Source organism: Ambystoma mexicanum, chromosome 4p (assembly GCF_040938575.1).
Source record: "Ambystoma mexicanum isolate Mex_15411 chromosome 4p, UKY_AmexF1_1, whole genome shotgun sequence".
In the NCBI taxonomy this organism is placed as follows: Eukaryota; Metazoa; Chordata; class Amphibia; order Caudata; family Ambystomatidae; genus Ambystoma; species Ambystoma mexicanum.
Genome location: NC_090927.1, coordinates 183521913 through 183538886, shown reverse-complemented (window position 1 = coordinate 183538886; position 16974 = coordinate 183521913). Strand labels below are relative to the sequence as shown.

The 16974-nt window shown below is 43.9% G+C and overlaps 1 protein-coding gene across 1 annotated transcript in view; it reads left to right on the top strand.

Moving 5' to 3' along the window:
- The first annotated feature begins 16185 nt into the window (after positions 1 to 16185).
- Positions 16186 to 16974, top strand: part of LOC138453120 (fibrinogen-like protein 1) — a 360090-nt gene continuing 359301 nt past the window's right edge. Inside the window, exon 1 of the mRNA XM_069605665.1 lies at positions 16186 to 16293. The gene's annotated coding sequence lies outside the window, so the exon portion shown is untranslated. The remainder of the gene's footprint in view (positions 16294 to 16974) is intronic.

The following is a 16974-nucleotide window of genomic DNA, read 5'->3' as shown; positions in this document are numbered from 1 at the left end:
TATGCGAATCCATATATTTCTTTTTGGGGGACTGTTTGTTTTCTTTATGGGAAGGACAAAAGAAAGTTTGTTCACCTGGCTTATATACAGGTTCACAAAGCCAGGATTTATGAAAGCAAATGATCTTAATATTTTGGATATAATCATGCCAGTCCGGGTCCAAGTTTTTGTTACTGAGTCCAGAAACATTCAAGAATGAAATAGAAAAAGGTACACAGTTTCCTGCTGATACATTTGGATCTGTGCCTAGATATAAAGGAAGGTCTACAGAGGGGTAACGGTCTCAGAGTAATAAACGATGGGGTTCACTCTCTCTCATTTGGCAGACAATAGGTGAATCCTTATGCTCTATATCGTCTGTCGGCCAAGTAAATCAACATTTCTGGTAAACATCTGATTGTTGAATTCTCCGGGAAAATACAAGAAGGAACTGCAACCCGTTGTAGATTAGAATTTGAAGGACGTAATGTACGATATTCTACTAATAGTAAACCACCTGCTAGGTGTTTAGATGAGAAGACCAGTTGGATGTAATCTTATTATGAACTGGTTGGGTCAGAGTAGCGCTTGGCTTAAGATGAATGAGTCCCGGTCTAGACAAATCCAAGATGGTGGCGGGAAGTCAGAGACAGTTATCGGACTTGCCGCCAACTCTATCTACATAAGGACCGGATCATCGGTAAGGCAACTGCGTCGCTTTGCTTTTTCCCAGCAAGCACTGACGCTCCTTAGTTTCCCTGTAGCTTTCATTGCTTTCATCCTGTTACCCTTCTCTCCTCCCTTGCCTTGCATCTTGCTACTGCCTCTTGCTTCCCTTCTTGCCCGAGTTTGCACTTACCATTCATTCTGGCCACTCTCTGCTGTGAATCCGCTGCCTGCTTCCCTAAGTCCTGTCATCCAACAAGAAGAATACCAGCTGTCCTCCCACGGAACAAAGGTTTTACCCACGTAGGTTTTTTCCTTGGGCTCTGCTCTATGAGTACACCCCACCATGTGCTCTCAGGCTGGCGGCTGCTTATAGAGGCCCTGATCCACTTTCACCATTTAATCCTGTGATCGAACACAGACCAGCGTCTCACCCACCTTGGTTACAGGTCAGTCCAAATCAAGGTCTAACAGTAACAACAGATTGCAAGTGAGACAATGGTTGAACTTTGGTGTTTTATTTAAAACACTGAGAGAGTTAGATCTGATTTGATTTGTATTTATATAGCGCTACATGCTAAGACGCTGTACAGCTGTAGAAACGGTACAAATAATGTAAAACAAATTGAAAAGCACAGGTTAACCAGTAAGCAGGTGGGTCTTAAGAGAAAGGGGGAGCGCATTGCAGTGTTGTGTGGCCAGGAGGGGAAAAGAGTGGAAAGAGGAATTTGCACAAGGAGGATGAGAAAGAGTAAGAAGAAACCGGGACTGAAAACAAAGTGGATGTAGTGGAACATAAAAGAAATAAGAGAAGAAAGATAGGGAGGGGCAAGACCATGAAGAGATTTGAAAGACAGACTAAGAAAGTTAAACAACAGACTCAAAGGGGAGTCATTAGAGAGAAGCAAGGGCAGGGGCAGAAGAATCACGGGAGGATAAAGAGAAAAGAAGGTGGACAGCTGAGTTATAGATAGAGAGAAGAGGAGAGAGATGAACCACAGGACGACCTAGTAAAAGAGAAGAACAGTCAGGAAATAATTTGAGAAGAAACAAGAATTTGTGTAGCAGAAAAGGAAAGAAATGGTATAGCTTTCTGAATATTGAAAAGCTGGAACCGACAGATGCGGAAGAGAACAGAAATATGAGAAGAGAATAAAAGAGATGAGTCCAAGATTCCAGGACAAAAGAGAAATAGAAAGAGAAGAAGGAAGAAAGGGAATAGAGGGAGGCAAAGGAGGAAGCAGAGTCATAGCAGGGCGCAAAATAACTTCAATCTTGGGGGGGGGTGTTAGATGAAGAAAGTGAGCCAACATCCAAGACTGAATTGCAAGAAGACATGAGGTAAGAGTACAATGTATGGAAGAAGAGAAAGAGGAAAAAGAATCAAAGAGATGCGCATCGTCAGCATAGGGATGATGGGAAAGACCAAAGAAGAAATAAGAGAGGCAAGGGGGATTGTGTAGAGAGAGAAAAGTAGTGGAGCCAACAACTAACCCCAAGGAACCCCATACCGAAGAGGAGGAGTGGGAGATGTAAGACCAGCCCACAACACAGAGTAGGGTGATTAGTAAGGTAAGAGTGAATCCATTTTAGGCAGAACCACAAAAACCTACAACGGAAAGAGAGAACAGAAGAAGAGAGTGATCAGCAATATTGAAAACGGCAGACAGATCGAGCAGGACCAGAAGAGAAGAGTGCCTAGAGTAGCGAACAGAAACAAGAGAATCACAGACCGAAAGGAGAGCTGTTTTGGTAGAATGTAAAGGGTGAGAGCCAGATTAAGAGATCGGAAGAAGAGATGAGGAATGAACATAAGAAGGGAGTTGAGAATAGACGATACGTTTGGAAAGTCTCTTAAGAATAGGAAGGATAGAGTCATGTTTGAATAGAGAAGGAAAGGTAAAAGTGTGAAGAGAAAGATTATAGAGCAGAGCCAGGTGTGAAGAAAGGCTGGGGTAGGCCTTGGGGATAAGAGAGGAAGGAATAGGATCTGAAGGAGAGGCCAAAGGGTGAGCTTTAAACTGGAAGTAAGAAATACTATAAGCATTCAGGGGATGTAAAGAGCACAGAGACGAAGAGAGGGGGACTAGTGATGTGAAAGGAAGAAGGGGCCCAAAGAAGAGAAGACAATAGATGAGCAGAGAAGAGTAACTTTGGAAGAAAAGTAAGAGGCAAGATCGACTACAGAGAGGGATGATGAGAGGGAAGTGTCAGGGGTAGAGGGAGAAAGAATACAATTAAAAGCAGCGAGGGTAGGCTGAAAGAGAATCCAGAAAGTTAGAGTAAAAGCGTTGTTTGGCCAAGAGGATGGCTGCATCGTAAACAGAGGTGTGGAAGAGAGGGTGAAAAGATCTGAAGGTGATTGAAACCCTGGAACACCGCTCTGGGGTTATCCAGGGTTGGGGAGTTTTACGTGAGGGTGAGAAGGGGGAGGAGGATAAAGGTAGTCAAGAGTGTCTAGGATAGAAGTTGAGAGCAATGGGGAGTATGTTTGAAGTGAGTAAAATGAAAATACATCCAAGGAAGGAAAAGACTATGTTATGTTAAAGAAAGAAATATAGACATGTCAAAAGATCAATGGTCTCGATGAAAAAATGTGGATGAGGAAGGGGGAAAGAGAGGGAAGAGGAGGAATAAGTTAAGCATGGGAAGGAGGGGACAGGTGCAAGATGGTAGGAATCAAGACGATGAAGAGTGGGCTGGCAGAATGAGTAGAGGAGAGATGGAGGTTGAAACCACCCAGAAGAATCAGAGTTAGATCCATCATTATTTGTTGCATTAATATCAATCTGTGAACTCAAGATTTCAGATTCTACCACTGGGAACTTGGGTTGTCCACGTTCTAAGTTAAGTGCATTTACTGTGGCTGCGACATATAAATTACACTTCCATTTACTTGCACCCAACTGGTGGAGATCCTGTTAATTGACAGGTTCCTGAGTATTCTCTTTATGTAAAAGGAGAAACATTTTAGGGGCAATAACCTCACATTTGCATCCTTCTTAACATATCAGGTGTATTTGTAGACCACACATTCACCCCCAGAGGGCTACCTTGGCGCTATTGACAGATAACAGATGTTTATTGTTACCCATCTTAATGGTTCTCATTGTATCTACCTCGGAAGGATGAAGGGCTGAGGGGACCTGCCGGGATTCGAACCTGTGACCATGAGGCCAAACACGGCACCTGTAGTAGAGGCATTAGACCTTCTTGCTGGTCTATCCCCAGAGGAATTTCTCGCATATTAGGTGCAATCGTTTCTTTGGTAACATGCCCCAGGGGTTTATGGGGTTTCTGAGTTGTATGAAGTATTCTTATCTTTTCTCTGACAGAAGGCATTCATGGCTGGACTTGTGTTTGTTCTTTTTTCAGAAACAGAGCTAGCATCTTGTATATCGAGACAAAAAGATGTGTTTTTGTTCCCACTATAGGTCTCAGGGAGTGTTCAAGCTAAGCTCGGTGTTGGTAGATCCTAAACGAATGTTTCAATTTCCACTATCAAGCCATTCAACTCCCTAATTGTTTGGGTAAAGATTGCATATTTATTTTCAGATTGTTTGGGAGAGATGTCCTGTGGGGCTTTCTTTTAAACATAGCTAATCCACTTAATAAATGAGTGAGAGAATTTAAAGGACCAGTGTATAATGTAAATAGAAGATCACAATCAGAATAAATTAATAAATAAACATTCAATAACACATTAAATAGTCGTAAATTCAGATATTGGGAAATTAAGCCAGATCAGATAGATAGAGGGTGCCCCTTGCGGCTCAGGGGATTTACTCAGGTCCATCACCACCCCCCTTCCTGGTACAAATGTAGTTGTTGCTGTATCGAGGCGATTATCTACGTGGTATCAAATCATGTCAAGGTTCAACAGGACTAAACGCCAGCAAAGTGCAGAGGCCGAGACCAGGGCACCCCTCAAGACAAAACAGAGAAATTGATGTGCGAAGGAACGCCCGACTGGCTAGAGGGGCTTGCTTGAGACCGTCTCCCCTCCTTTCTCACGGACAACAGTAGACCACCAAAAAAATACTTTAACTGTAGTTGGGATCAAGTTGATTTCTTGGGAGCACAGTCTAGGCTCAACAACAACAGAGCTAATACAAAAGGGTTCCAGTTTCAACACTTAAGTGAACATCTCCCATTACATCTGGTCACCAACCGTTGAGTTGTAGGCTTCACGAAAAATATTGTCAGAAGGCTGCTTAACTGGTATCAATTTTAGGGGAAGGCTGGTGCGCAGAGGTTTTTCTCCTGGCTCCAACTCCTCAGCAGCTCCTCAACAGCTCTTCAGCTGCTTGCAACTGCCTGCACCTCCAGTGGTTGTGGAATGCCTGGATCGCTGCAGTGTACAGCGATTGGGAATAGGAATGTCTGGAGAAAGCCAGTGTCTTGGCACCCAGCAGTGGACAGAAGTGAGCACACTTTCCGCACTTCGCCGCACTTTGAATGAGGGGCTCCTCCCTCTACACTGCTTGGTCCAATGGCTTCTCTCTGCAGAGGCCACGCTCCCGAAACAGCAAACTTTGTGCACTTCACTCTGATGTATTTCATGCATGGAAAGGGTTGAAGAGAAAGTAGGACAGGTATACGTTTTGTGTTCGCGTGGGGGTGCAGATGCCAAGCTATGCACATTTTGCCAGCTCTGCTCGCATTTGGCTCGAAGAGCCAAACCAGGCCCCATAGTCCGGCTCTACCCATTACGTATTTGGTTCCCCGCCCCTATCATATTTAAGATGCTTTGCCCACTGTCTTGTCTCTTGGGATGGGGACTGCTGGACCGTGGGGGTTTCCTGGGAAGGTGATTTGGTTCTGTATCAAGTATCGTTACGGCATGGGTGATGACGGGGCACGTTTGGCTACGCTGGCCACGAACATCATGAAAATAGATGGAGCATATCATTTGGACTAGTGATGTCAGCTTCAAGGACGGACGATCTGTATTCTTGTCGCGAGCGCACTTGAACTTAGGGCGATGCATCAACGGATAAGAATATTAAACAAATGGAAGACAGAAGGGCAACTTAATAATGCCACGAGATTCGTCCCCCCTAGTCAGGCCTACGAATGTTTCAAAACTTAAGGAATCTCGTAACATCCATGTCAGACCTCCTACGGACTTAGAAATTCACCAAAAAAGGAAAGTTATACATATTAATACATGACACCACCAGGTAAATATAAATCGACACAATATTTTATTAAATTGACATATTAAATAGTTCAATTCTTTCAAAAACAGAAGTTAAAATACAGTGAATATCACTGACAGATAAAAACCACATTAGGAATCACAAAAACTTTCGTACACGTGTTAAAGTGCAAAATGAACTTGAAATAATCAGGAGACTTTTTAAGACGTTCTGATACAGACAGCTAACTTCATTGACAAGTTGTAAGAACAGAGTGAAAAAACACCCAATTTCGAGAAAGGAAGTTTTGTTTTTATACTGAGCTAAAGGATGGTCCCTACTGGCAGGGTACCAACTCTCTATATCGAATGCCTAATTTGATGAATCCGTCTATGAAATAGCTGACGGTTCTAAACAGTTAAATATAACTTTTTAATATTTAAATGTTGGTGAATGTACAACATAAACAAAACCCTACATGTTTCATTCTCAAACCAAATCATGTAAATATGAGAAATTCATCAGGGGTAGAGCAGAAAAACAACAACAACAACAACCAAAGATTGGGGTTAGATTGCAAAAGCTCCAAAAAATCTTTTCGGGTCTTTTCAGATTGGGTTCTTTCGTGGTGAACCTCATTTGCCTAGGAGGAAAAAGATGGAAAAAAGGGGGACAGCTGTAAGTGAAAGCTGTACACACTATGTTAAACTCGAAAACCAAAAGGAATAACAATTAACATCTTCTGGGAGCTTACCGTCAACACTAACACATGGACTGTGACGGGACGGGTGGGTAAAGGTATCTTCTTTGTAGATACAAGCAGAACTAGAGGTAACAATAAAACAACGCTTGAGAAATAGCTAATCGCGAGATACATATTGAAAAAAGTATTATTTTAGGGCAGAATAATGGTAGGCATTCTAGCACCAACCCTTCATATTAATGGATTTATAATCACGTCTTAAACAATCTGCATAATGACTTATAGTACCAAGTTAGTAATTGCTGTACTGAGGACATCTTGATATACGCCTGACCTAAATCCTGTTCGAAAGTTTTAAACTGTAATCTAGAAAGGCACCTATTTATCCCAAGCTTAAATGACCGCGTCTAAAAGAAAGGTCAAATGTCAGTATTTACCTTAGGTCCGAGGCAAATGTTCGTTCTTTTTCGCCAGAAAACCAAACTTGGGTTTTAAGGTTTAAGACTGTGGAATTCGACTCCCAAAGCTGATGTAAATAAGCTGGAAAATACACTTGGTACCGCTAGGTTAATCCACAGCCTAATCGGCGTAGTGGACGTTCATTGTAGTCTTCGTGGGTAGACTCCTGAATGAAAAAACACACAGTCATACCCATTAAGCCCGTAGTAACCGTATAAATACGGCTCAAAAACTTATCTGAAATCATTCTTAAAAAAGGTTATCTAAGAACAGAAAAGGAAAGGGAAACCTTCAGGTCGTGCTATACTTGCAGCCGACTTCAACTCTCTAGTTAAAAAAGCACTATAGGTACTTACTTCTGTGTCCGTTAGGGAAGCTCTCAGGCGCTTGTTCCAGGGTCGCGTACAATGACGCTAGGCAGTCTTGCCGACGGATATGACGGCTTAAAAAAGGCCGGACTATAATAGTGAAAGTGTTAACAGGGAACACCTGTGTACGACGTGGCAGGCTGCCTATTAAGAGAGAAGGGACCCATATGTGCGCGGCGCAAGGCTAAATTGGTGCACTAGTAACATCCTTCATGTTGACAAGGTCTGAATTGAGCTGAAAAGCTGGAAGTGATTGGTATCGCTACGGGTAACTGTTCACGGCACGTTTTACTGATTAAACCTGCACTAAAAAGGTGCAGGGATCATGTAGGCTATATGGCTTCCGTATTAAAATACTGTTCCGATCGACGGCTTTGTTCAGCCTGAAGACATTAACACAAAACCTCTGTGCACGACGTGGCAGGCTGTATAGTAAGTAAAAAAACACCCATATATGCGCAGTGCGAGCCTAAGTAGGTGCACAGGTCACGTCTTCGTCATGACATGCTCTGAACTGGGCTGGAAAGCCAGAAGCATCTGGTATTTCTACAGGTACATGTACACAACAAGGTTAACAGATGGTGCCTGCAACCAGCAATAAAGGATGTAAAAATTATAGTAGCTAGGTAACTGCAGTTTTAAACGCTGTTCCAATCGATAGCTTCATTCAGTCCTGCTACTGTAGTATTACACAAAAAAATTAGCCAAGTTTCTTTGGTTTGTAATCTCTTAGTAACAGAATCGCCTTCCGTGCCTGCAGAGATGTGCAATAGCACAGTCCATCTCAATTGCTCTGCTTTGTGGTCCATAGCAACAAAATGACCTACCATAGGAGCTAACATCACCTTATTCTTTATGCAACTTCTGTGCTCGGAAATCCTTATTTTGATTTTACGCTTGGTCATACCTTTGTACATCTTTTTGCAAGGACACCAGACCGCATATATCACGTTGTTAGAGTTACAATTGGTGAAGGTATTTTGGGACCATAACTTTTTGAGGCCGATGTCAACCTTCAAGGTTCTGCTAGTAAGCTTACAATTAGTGCACTGACCGCATGGTGCATGACCCGACATTTTAGAGAGGCCCCACATTTCGGTAACACTCTTTTGCCGAGATTGGCCTCTAGAGATGTCATTCTTCGTGAGGAGCTCTTTAAGGTTAGGTCCTCTTCTGAACGCACACAAAGGGGGGTCCACCGGGCAATCGCCTCCTTGCAGAATGTGCCAGTTCTTTCTAATAATTTTGACAACATGATTGGCTGAAGGATTAAAAGTGCTCACAAACACTAAGTTTTTGCTATCTGTGGGCTTGTCCCGATATTCAAGAAGCGCGCTTCGATCGTTATTCGAGGACCTTTTGTACGCGCGCTTAATGATATTTTTAGGATAACTTCGCGCTTCCAATTTAGACCCCAGAACTAGAGATTCTTGACGGAAAATGTCCCGTGTGGAGCTGTTCCTCTTAAGGCGCAGAAATTGGCCGAAAGGTAAATTTTCTCTCGTATGCCGAGGGTGGCAACTGCGAAAGTCAAGTAGTGAGTTGCGGTCTGTAGGTTTATGAAAAGGTTTGATTTTCAAAACATTGGACACGCTGTCAACCCAAATCGTAACATCCAAGAAATTAAGTTCCTTATTACTATGGGTAGAGGTAAATTTCAAATACCGATTTTGTGTATTGATCCAAACAACAAACTTTTCAAACTGGGCTAAAGTACCGTTCCAGATGATTAAAATATCATCGATGTAGCGTCGTCACAAACCCAAATTATCAAAAAAGGGATTTGTGGGACTATAGATGATCCCCCTTTCAAAGCTTTCTACATATAAATTTGCTGCTGAGGGGGCAACGGACGAGCCCATCGCTGTACCGTGAACTTGGCGATATAACTGGCCATTAAATCCAAAATAGTTTTCGGTTAAGGCCATTTCGGCGCACCACAGAATTAAACTGTTGGGTACTTTACCCGTTGTTCTTTTGGTTAAAAGGGTCTCTTCCAACACTTGTAATGTTTCTTGCTGTGGGATAGAAGTGTAAAGTGACACTATATCTAAACTGACCAATAGCTGTTGTTGAGGATCGAATTGCATGTCTTCGACCATGTTAATCACTTCAGTAGTATCTTGTACAAACGAATACATGGCTGCAACGTACGGTTTGAGATATTTGTCAGCAAAGCGCGAGAGTGGTTCTAGAATTGCTCCAGTACCTGATACAATCGGACGTCCCGGAGGGTCCACCATTGTCTTGTGGATTTTCGGAAGAATGTAAAATGTCGGTACGGTAGGGCCTTTCACTTGTAAGAAATCACACTCTTGCTGACAGATCCAACCACGTTCAAGTGCTTTCTCAACTTTGTTGGTAATGAGTGAGGCTAGACGTTTAGTAGGATCTTCGGTGATGGGTTGATAGAAACTGTTATCATTCAACTGTCTGAGGCATTCGTCAATATAATCACTTCTATTTAGCATAACAACCGCTCCTCCTTTGTCTGCCTTACGTAGAATAATGTCTGGTTGGCTGGCCAAGTTCTTAACAGCTAGTCGTTCTCGATTACTCATATTCTGAAAAGGATGTTTTGATTGTTGATTTTCAAAGAGTTTGAGATCGTGCCACACTCTCTTTGTGAACACAATCGCTTCAGGAGTGTAACTGGCAGCTGGAGGATTAAATGAAGATTTGTCGCGAAAACCACTTTCATTATCTTGATTATCATAGCTATTCTGAAAAAAATATTGTTGTAAGTGTATTTTGCGCAACAATTGCTCCACTTCCACTCGTGTACGAAACTTGTCATACTGGACAGTTGGGACAAAACCCAAACCCTTATTAATCACAGAAACCTCCGCTGCAGAAGGACTATAAGAGGATAGATTGACTAATAGGGTCTGTTGCTGCGGAGTACACGTTGGTTTTCGTCCCACAGATCTACGTCCTGGCGCGGATCTAAAAAACCTTGTTGTTGTAATTGTTGTGGGGGAGCACCAGCGGGATTGCTCTGGTTCGGGGAGTAAAAATGACTCCTATTGCGAGAGTTACGTGCATTACGTCCTGCTCTCCTTTGGTTCCTCCCCCGATTCCGAGAACCTTTATAGCCTCTCTGTTGGGAATTACTGCTATTATTAGAGCTTCCTGAGCTAAAGGAAGTATTGCCGAAATTGACACGTCTTTGTCCGCCATGTTTTTGTCCATTTGGCTGTTGACTGGCAAAAGGATCATAACCTTCTTTGGTGTAACGAAACGCATTCTCGTGTGTAAATTGTAGAAGGTCTTTCTTCATACGTGTAATGCGATCCTGTGTACAGAACTCTTTGAAATCAACAATCTCTTTCAAAATTTCATCTAGGCGCTTTTTATAGGTGTCAAGAGGAACTAGCTTCTTTATTTCCTCTTCCATTTTTTCAAGATCACCTGAAATCTTAATTGTCATCGCACGGGCTGTATCTATTATAAGTATGGTCCAGTCCCTCCCGCATTTGTTAGCAATATAGCTCCATTGCAAAATGAAGTCCCTATTATCCAAAAATAAGCGGGGTTCATTACGAACCACGAGACCTTGTGGTAGGGTGCCCGACCGTAAATATTCAATCATAATAGATCCGTGAAGTTCTGTCCGAATCAGTCTTTTCTTCAGCTGTAACAATTCATCCCAATTACTCAAATTTGTTATAAGGGACCCTTCTCCCTCGTCGGAAAACAATGAAGATTGTGCCAGTAATTCTAGGACATATTTATCATCATAGCTTTTTGTCCTTTCGGCTGCCATCATGGATCAAGATTAGAATAGGCAGAAGATGGCTTATTAAACCTACTTACCTCCAAAAAAAAGGGTTTTTCTTTATGGAGAGAATAAATGCTAATCTCGTGATGCTCACAACTAAAGCGTTGAATTAATGTCCCTCTGGGCTGCAATTACCACTTAAAAACTGGGTCTTGCGGAAAACTCCGCTCGTACCAATATTAAACAAATGGAAGACAGAAGGGCAACTTAATAATGCCACGAGATTCGTCCCCCCTAGTCAGGCCTACGAATGTTTCAAAACTTAAGGAATCTCGTAACATCCATGTCAGACCTCCTACGGACTTAGAAATTCACCAAAAAAGGAAAGTTATACATATTAATACATGACACCACCAGGTAAATATAAATCGACACAATATTTTATTAAATTGACATATTAAATAGTTCAATTCTTTCAAAAACAGAAGTTAAAATACAGTGAATATCACTGACAGATAAAAACCACATTAGGAATCACAAAAACTTTCGTACACGTGTTAAAGTGCAAAATGAACTTGAAATAATCAGGAGACTTTTTAAGACGTTCTGATACAGACAACTAACTTCATTGACAAGTTGTAAGAACAGAGTGAAAAAACACCCAATTTCGAGAAAGGAAGTTTTATTTTTATACTGAGCTAAAGGATGGTCCCTACTGGCAGGGTACCAACTCTCTATATCGAATGCCTAATTTGATGAATCCGTCTATGAAATAGCTGACGGTTCTAAACAGTTAAATATAACTTTTTAATATTTAAATGTTGGTGAATGTACAACATAAACAAAACCCTACATGTTTCATTCTCAAACCAAATCATGTAAATATGAGAAATTCATCAGGGGTAGAGCAGAAAAACAACAACAACAACAACCAAAGATTGGGGTTAGATTGCAAAAGCTCCAAAAAATCTTTTCGGGTCTTTTCAGATTGGGTTCTTTCGTGGTGAACCTCATTTGCCTAGGAGGAAAAACATGGAAAAAAGGGGGACAGCTGTAAGTGAAAGCTGTACACACTATGTTAAACTCGAAAACCAAAAGGAATAACAATTAACATCTTCTGGGAGCTTACCGTCAACACTAACACATGGACTGTGACGGGACGGGTGGGTAAAGGTATCTTCTTTGTAGATACAAGCAGAACTAGAGGTAACTAGAGGTAACAACGGATAAGAATAACACAAGATGGCCACGCCAACCCGTTATTTTTGCATGTGTAAAAGTGAGAAAAACTAAGGTAAGATGCATAAGAATTATTTTAAAGATCGATTACAGTATGCTTAAAAATACATGCCCGAACAATCAGGACGATCACATTTTTGAACAAACTTCCCCTTTAAAGATGGCTTGAATAACGAATTCCTGTACACTTGGCAGGATTCACAAAATGTTTTCTAAGTCTCATTTTTTCGGTTATTCTCTCCCACGCCTTTCCGCCCACAATCACATCCCGGTACACTGAATGCATCGGTCTATAGCTGTTTTATTTAAAAATCACAAATAAGGCATTGAAATAAGAAACTAGAACAAGACACAAGTTATCATCGCCATCATAGTGCCAGCCACTACAAAGTTCTGTCGGCTGTGGTGCAGTGCCAGATACAAATCTCTGTGTTACGTAGATTCCAAGCACATTGTATGTGCACACTGTACATTATTTGTACGCAGGGTCGGACTGGGACAAGAAATAGACCCGGACACCCAGAAAAAAGTGGCCCACCCCTCGCCTCAAAAAAGTGGCCCACCTCTCACCTCAAAAAAGCGGCCCTGAAACCATCATCCGTGAATTGCGTCAATTCAGGACTTTACAAAAAATGCTACTTATGGAGTGCTCATGTGTCTGTTACATTACAACACAACTCATAAAATAACATAACTTTGCATACAAGAATGGATTACCATATGTATCGTTAATATCTGTGTGTATAGATCCATATTGTCAAATTACTGTGAATGCAAGCAGACATCCAAGGCCAAATGATAATATGTTACTGTATAGCACTTATGCTTAAGCTCTTTTTTTTATAGAACACATATGCATACAATATCACCCAACCTGTGTTGGTACTCATTTATCGACCTCAGAAGGATGAAAGGCGGAGATGGACTTGCTGGGATTCAAACCTGCAACCTGCAGATCACACACGCATCACAGCAGCAAGCGCTCAACCCACTGAGCTATCATATCAGCTATAGTAAAATGAGCAATTAGTATCCACTGGATACCATTAAACTGGTAACTGAGATTTAACAGCAGACCAGTTAAATTCATCTGCAGGTCTGGTGCAAATTTGGCCGCATGTCAGCCTTGCGTGCACTACTTTTCAGGCTTCAGAGGTAGGGTGGCCAACTTTACAAAATGGTTTTGCAGGACACTTTAGAAGTGGTAGCCATTTAAAGCGGCCTGCAGTGCGCGTGGTTCCATATAGTGTCATTCCACCCTCTGCCACCTTTCATCCACTTTTGGGGTAAATTAGTGGCAGATGGCATTTTAACACACATAGCACAAAAAATGGTGGCACCATTATTGAAGCCCCTTACGAGCGGAGTTCCTGTCTGCCCATGCCCACACGCTAGTTCCTGTCTGCCCACACGCTTATCACAGCGGATTCCGGCAAGTAAATGGAATGCCCAAGAAATTGAACAACAGCATACAATAATTCTTGCATGAGTGTTGGGGATGCAGCCGTAAGGGCTGCATGTCTGGAGGCTCTCTCCGCTGAGGCTGCCAACTAGGTGCCAGGTGTAGTGGCAATGGCACTGGCGGGCACCAGCTCATTGATATCATGCACGCTGCTTGGGGGTGAGTTTTGAAGAAGATTCCCTGCATTCGCACGATTAATTCTTAAGGGAGAAAAGCTCCAGCAAGCCGCCCTCGACCCAAGCGTGAATGCCGCTGGTTTGCCCCTTATTAGGTCAACAAAGTCCAGCATAAGCGGCTATTCATTTAGCTAAATTGTTGACCTACAAGCTGCGATATATACGCATTAGATTCAGTTTGCCACTGTGTGCGTTGTGCAAAATTGGTTTGCACCGCCGTGCCCCAGAGAAAAATAATTTAGCAATTATGGGTGTGAAAGCCAGACTGGTTCACTCCATCCCACATTAAACCGGGAAAGTGGTCCAACATGGATGCACACCCGTTCCGTCTTAATGCACATTTTCTTTTTAAATAAGCCACATGAAACGCATCCCTCGGCTGGTAGCGATAACGGGGGCTTGAAATCATTGCTGTTTTCTTCCCGTAAAAAGCATCTACAATCACACGGGGGTGCAGGTTAGCGGGATAGCGGCTTAAATCCTCCCAAAATGGCAGGCTCCTGGTGGGCATCTAACGATGACCCATGCCAATGCCTGGCCGGAGATGGGGTGCAACGCATGACACATCGGGCCTGATTGACAGCGCGTTTTCAATGGGATATACCCATTGCAAAACGCTTTGTGAATCAGCCCCATTGTGTTCTCTTGGGCACATCTCTTTATCCAAACGTGCCCCTGAAGGGAAGTTTATCTCCCCTTACCCTGGACACCACAGGATGTGGGCTGGAAAACCAACACCGGCAGCACAAATCATATATGTCTTCATAATTTTAAAAATGACAACAGCAGCAGTAGCACTTGACTTTAGTTCTTACTTACTTTGCAGGGCACAAATTGAAGCTCGAATCCTTCAATGAGCCGACGCCACTCGGTGCCTGTCTCATACTCCCCTTGCACTGCAGATTGCTGGCCAGGCCTGCTGCTGCAGTCACACTGGTGTCTCCAGTCCCCAGCCTCCCCGGCAGCCTGTGCTTGTAACACGCACCGCACCCAGCCAGCCCAATGCGCATGCCTGGCGGCCTGGTGCCGGGTTGGCGGGACTCGGGAGCCAGGCCAGCCCGTGTTGATGAAGTGTGAAATTGACAACAGTCTTCAGTGCGCAGAACTTTTGTTTTGCATCGTCTTCGTCTCTCTCTGTTGCAGGCTGGCGCTGCAGCCAGCAAATCAATGGCAGCTCGCAAGAAGTCTATTATGACACCCCATGACCCAGGCAGCCGCGAGGCCACCCCTGAGCGCAAGGCCTGGTGAAGTTTGCCCCCCCCACCCCCTTTGTGACAGCCCTGGCTGTCTCTGCAGAGATACACAAACTGGCTCTCTGCAGACCCAGACTGGCCCTCGGCGGAGAGGCGAGCAGAGTCTGTTACAAATCACTGGGAGGGAGCAGGCCGGGCTGCGGCAGTCCCGCCCAGCCCTGCCGCTCCCTCCCAGTGTTTTGTAGCACTGACTGCTGCTGGCGCCAGGGTGTCGTGGGCCAAGGCAGTTAGCCACCGGCCCGCCGCATTTATCAAAGAAAGGTAACACTTCAGTGTTACCTTTCTCTGCATCTGCGACGGGCCGGCGGCGGGGCTGCAATTGCAAAGGATCTGTAAGTTATTTACTTACAGATCCTTTGCAACTTGCATCCGCCCGGCGAGGCCGAGGCCCTGGGGGCTGGTTCTTGAAGTGTGAAGCCCACGCACGCCTGGGCTGAAACCGGCCCACGTGGGCTTCAGGAACCGGCCCCCAGGTCTCCGGCCATGATTTTGCATCGGGCCACGGGCCGATTGGCCGACGACCCAATCCGACGCTGTTTGTACGTATGCTGATTGGAAGCGCCTTGTCTATGTTATGCTGGCTTGCTTTCCGCTTGCAGTGTGTGAGCTTATTGTGCCTACTTCGCCATGAAATGCTATCAGAAGAATTCATGACAATGAAATAGAGAAATTGACCAACAGTTAGGATGGATGTTGGGTTGGAGATTGAGTTCCAATGATAGTCGCTTTTAACAGGATGCAGTCCCCTGGTGTTCAGCCTCCTTGCAATGAGAATACACGATTACTATACAATAGAACATCCTCTCTGATCTTCAGTGACAACCTAAGCAATGTTGGTCAGTCACACCAAAACGAAGCCTTGAGACACTGTCAGGTTGTCAGGTTATCCCCAAGGTTCTTACACACGTCAGCGGGGCTTACGCGCGGGGGATTACCAGGCTACTTACAAAGAGGAACAGGCTTGGGTGGAGGAGGCGGGAGGCAAGGCATTAAGAAGTGAATTAATTTCCTTGCCTAGGATTAGGTGGTGTAATTCTGCGCGACTGCTCGGTGCCTGCTGCACATTCGTGGTTTGGCGGTCCCACGCTCGGAGCTGGACATCAATTATTTCCACATGCTGTTGAAGGTTTGAGATTTTATTTTTATTGAGGGTGCTGTGCAGAATTTCTCTCGTATTTGAGTTATGTTCGGTGCTTGGTTTGTATGTTGTATGTAGTGCCTCTTTGTTAGTGTAATTATTGATACAAAATATAGGAGCAGTATACAAGTGGCATAATGCCTGCGGGCTTCGGCGCAATATAAATGTATAAATAAATAAATAAATAAATACATAAAATAATGTTGAATGGTGCAGTCCCAGCGCTGGGCCCTTCAATAGAATATATTATACGGTAGGTAGTTAATGCATTCAATTATAATTGTTTATTTATAATATGCTTAATACCCAGAGGTTTCTAAGAGCGGACCCGGGGCGAGCGAATTGCCATTGAGCTATCCTCCCAGGGCGAGTTGCCCCTGGGCTATCCTCCCGGGGCAAGCGAGTTGCCCCTGAGCTATCATCCCAAGGCGAGCGAGTTGCCCCTGAACTATCCTCCCGGGGCGAGCGAGTTGCTCCTGAGCTATCCTCCCGGGGGAGCGAGTTGCCCCTGAGCTATCCTCCCGGGGTGAGCAAGTTGCCCCTGAGCTATCCTCCCGGGGCCGAGCGAGTTGCCCCTGAGCTATCCTCCCGAAATTCATCCAGCCTGTGGTAGGAAAAGAGCCAGAAAGAGCAAATTGGCACAAAGCAAGATTATAAATGCACCATGCG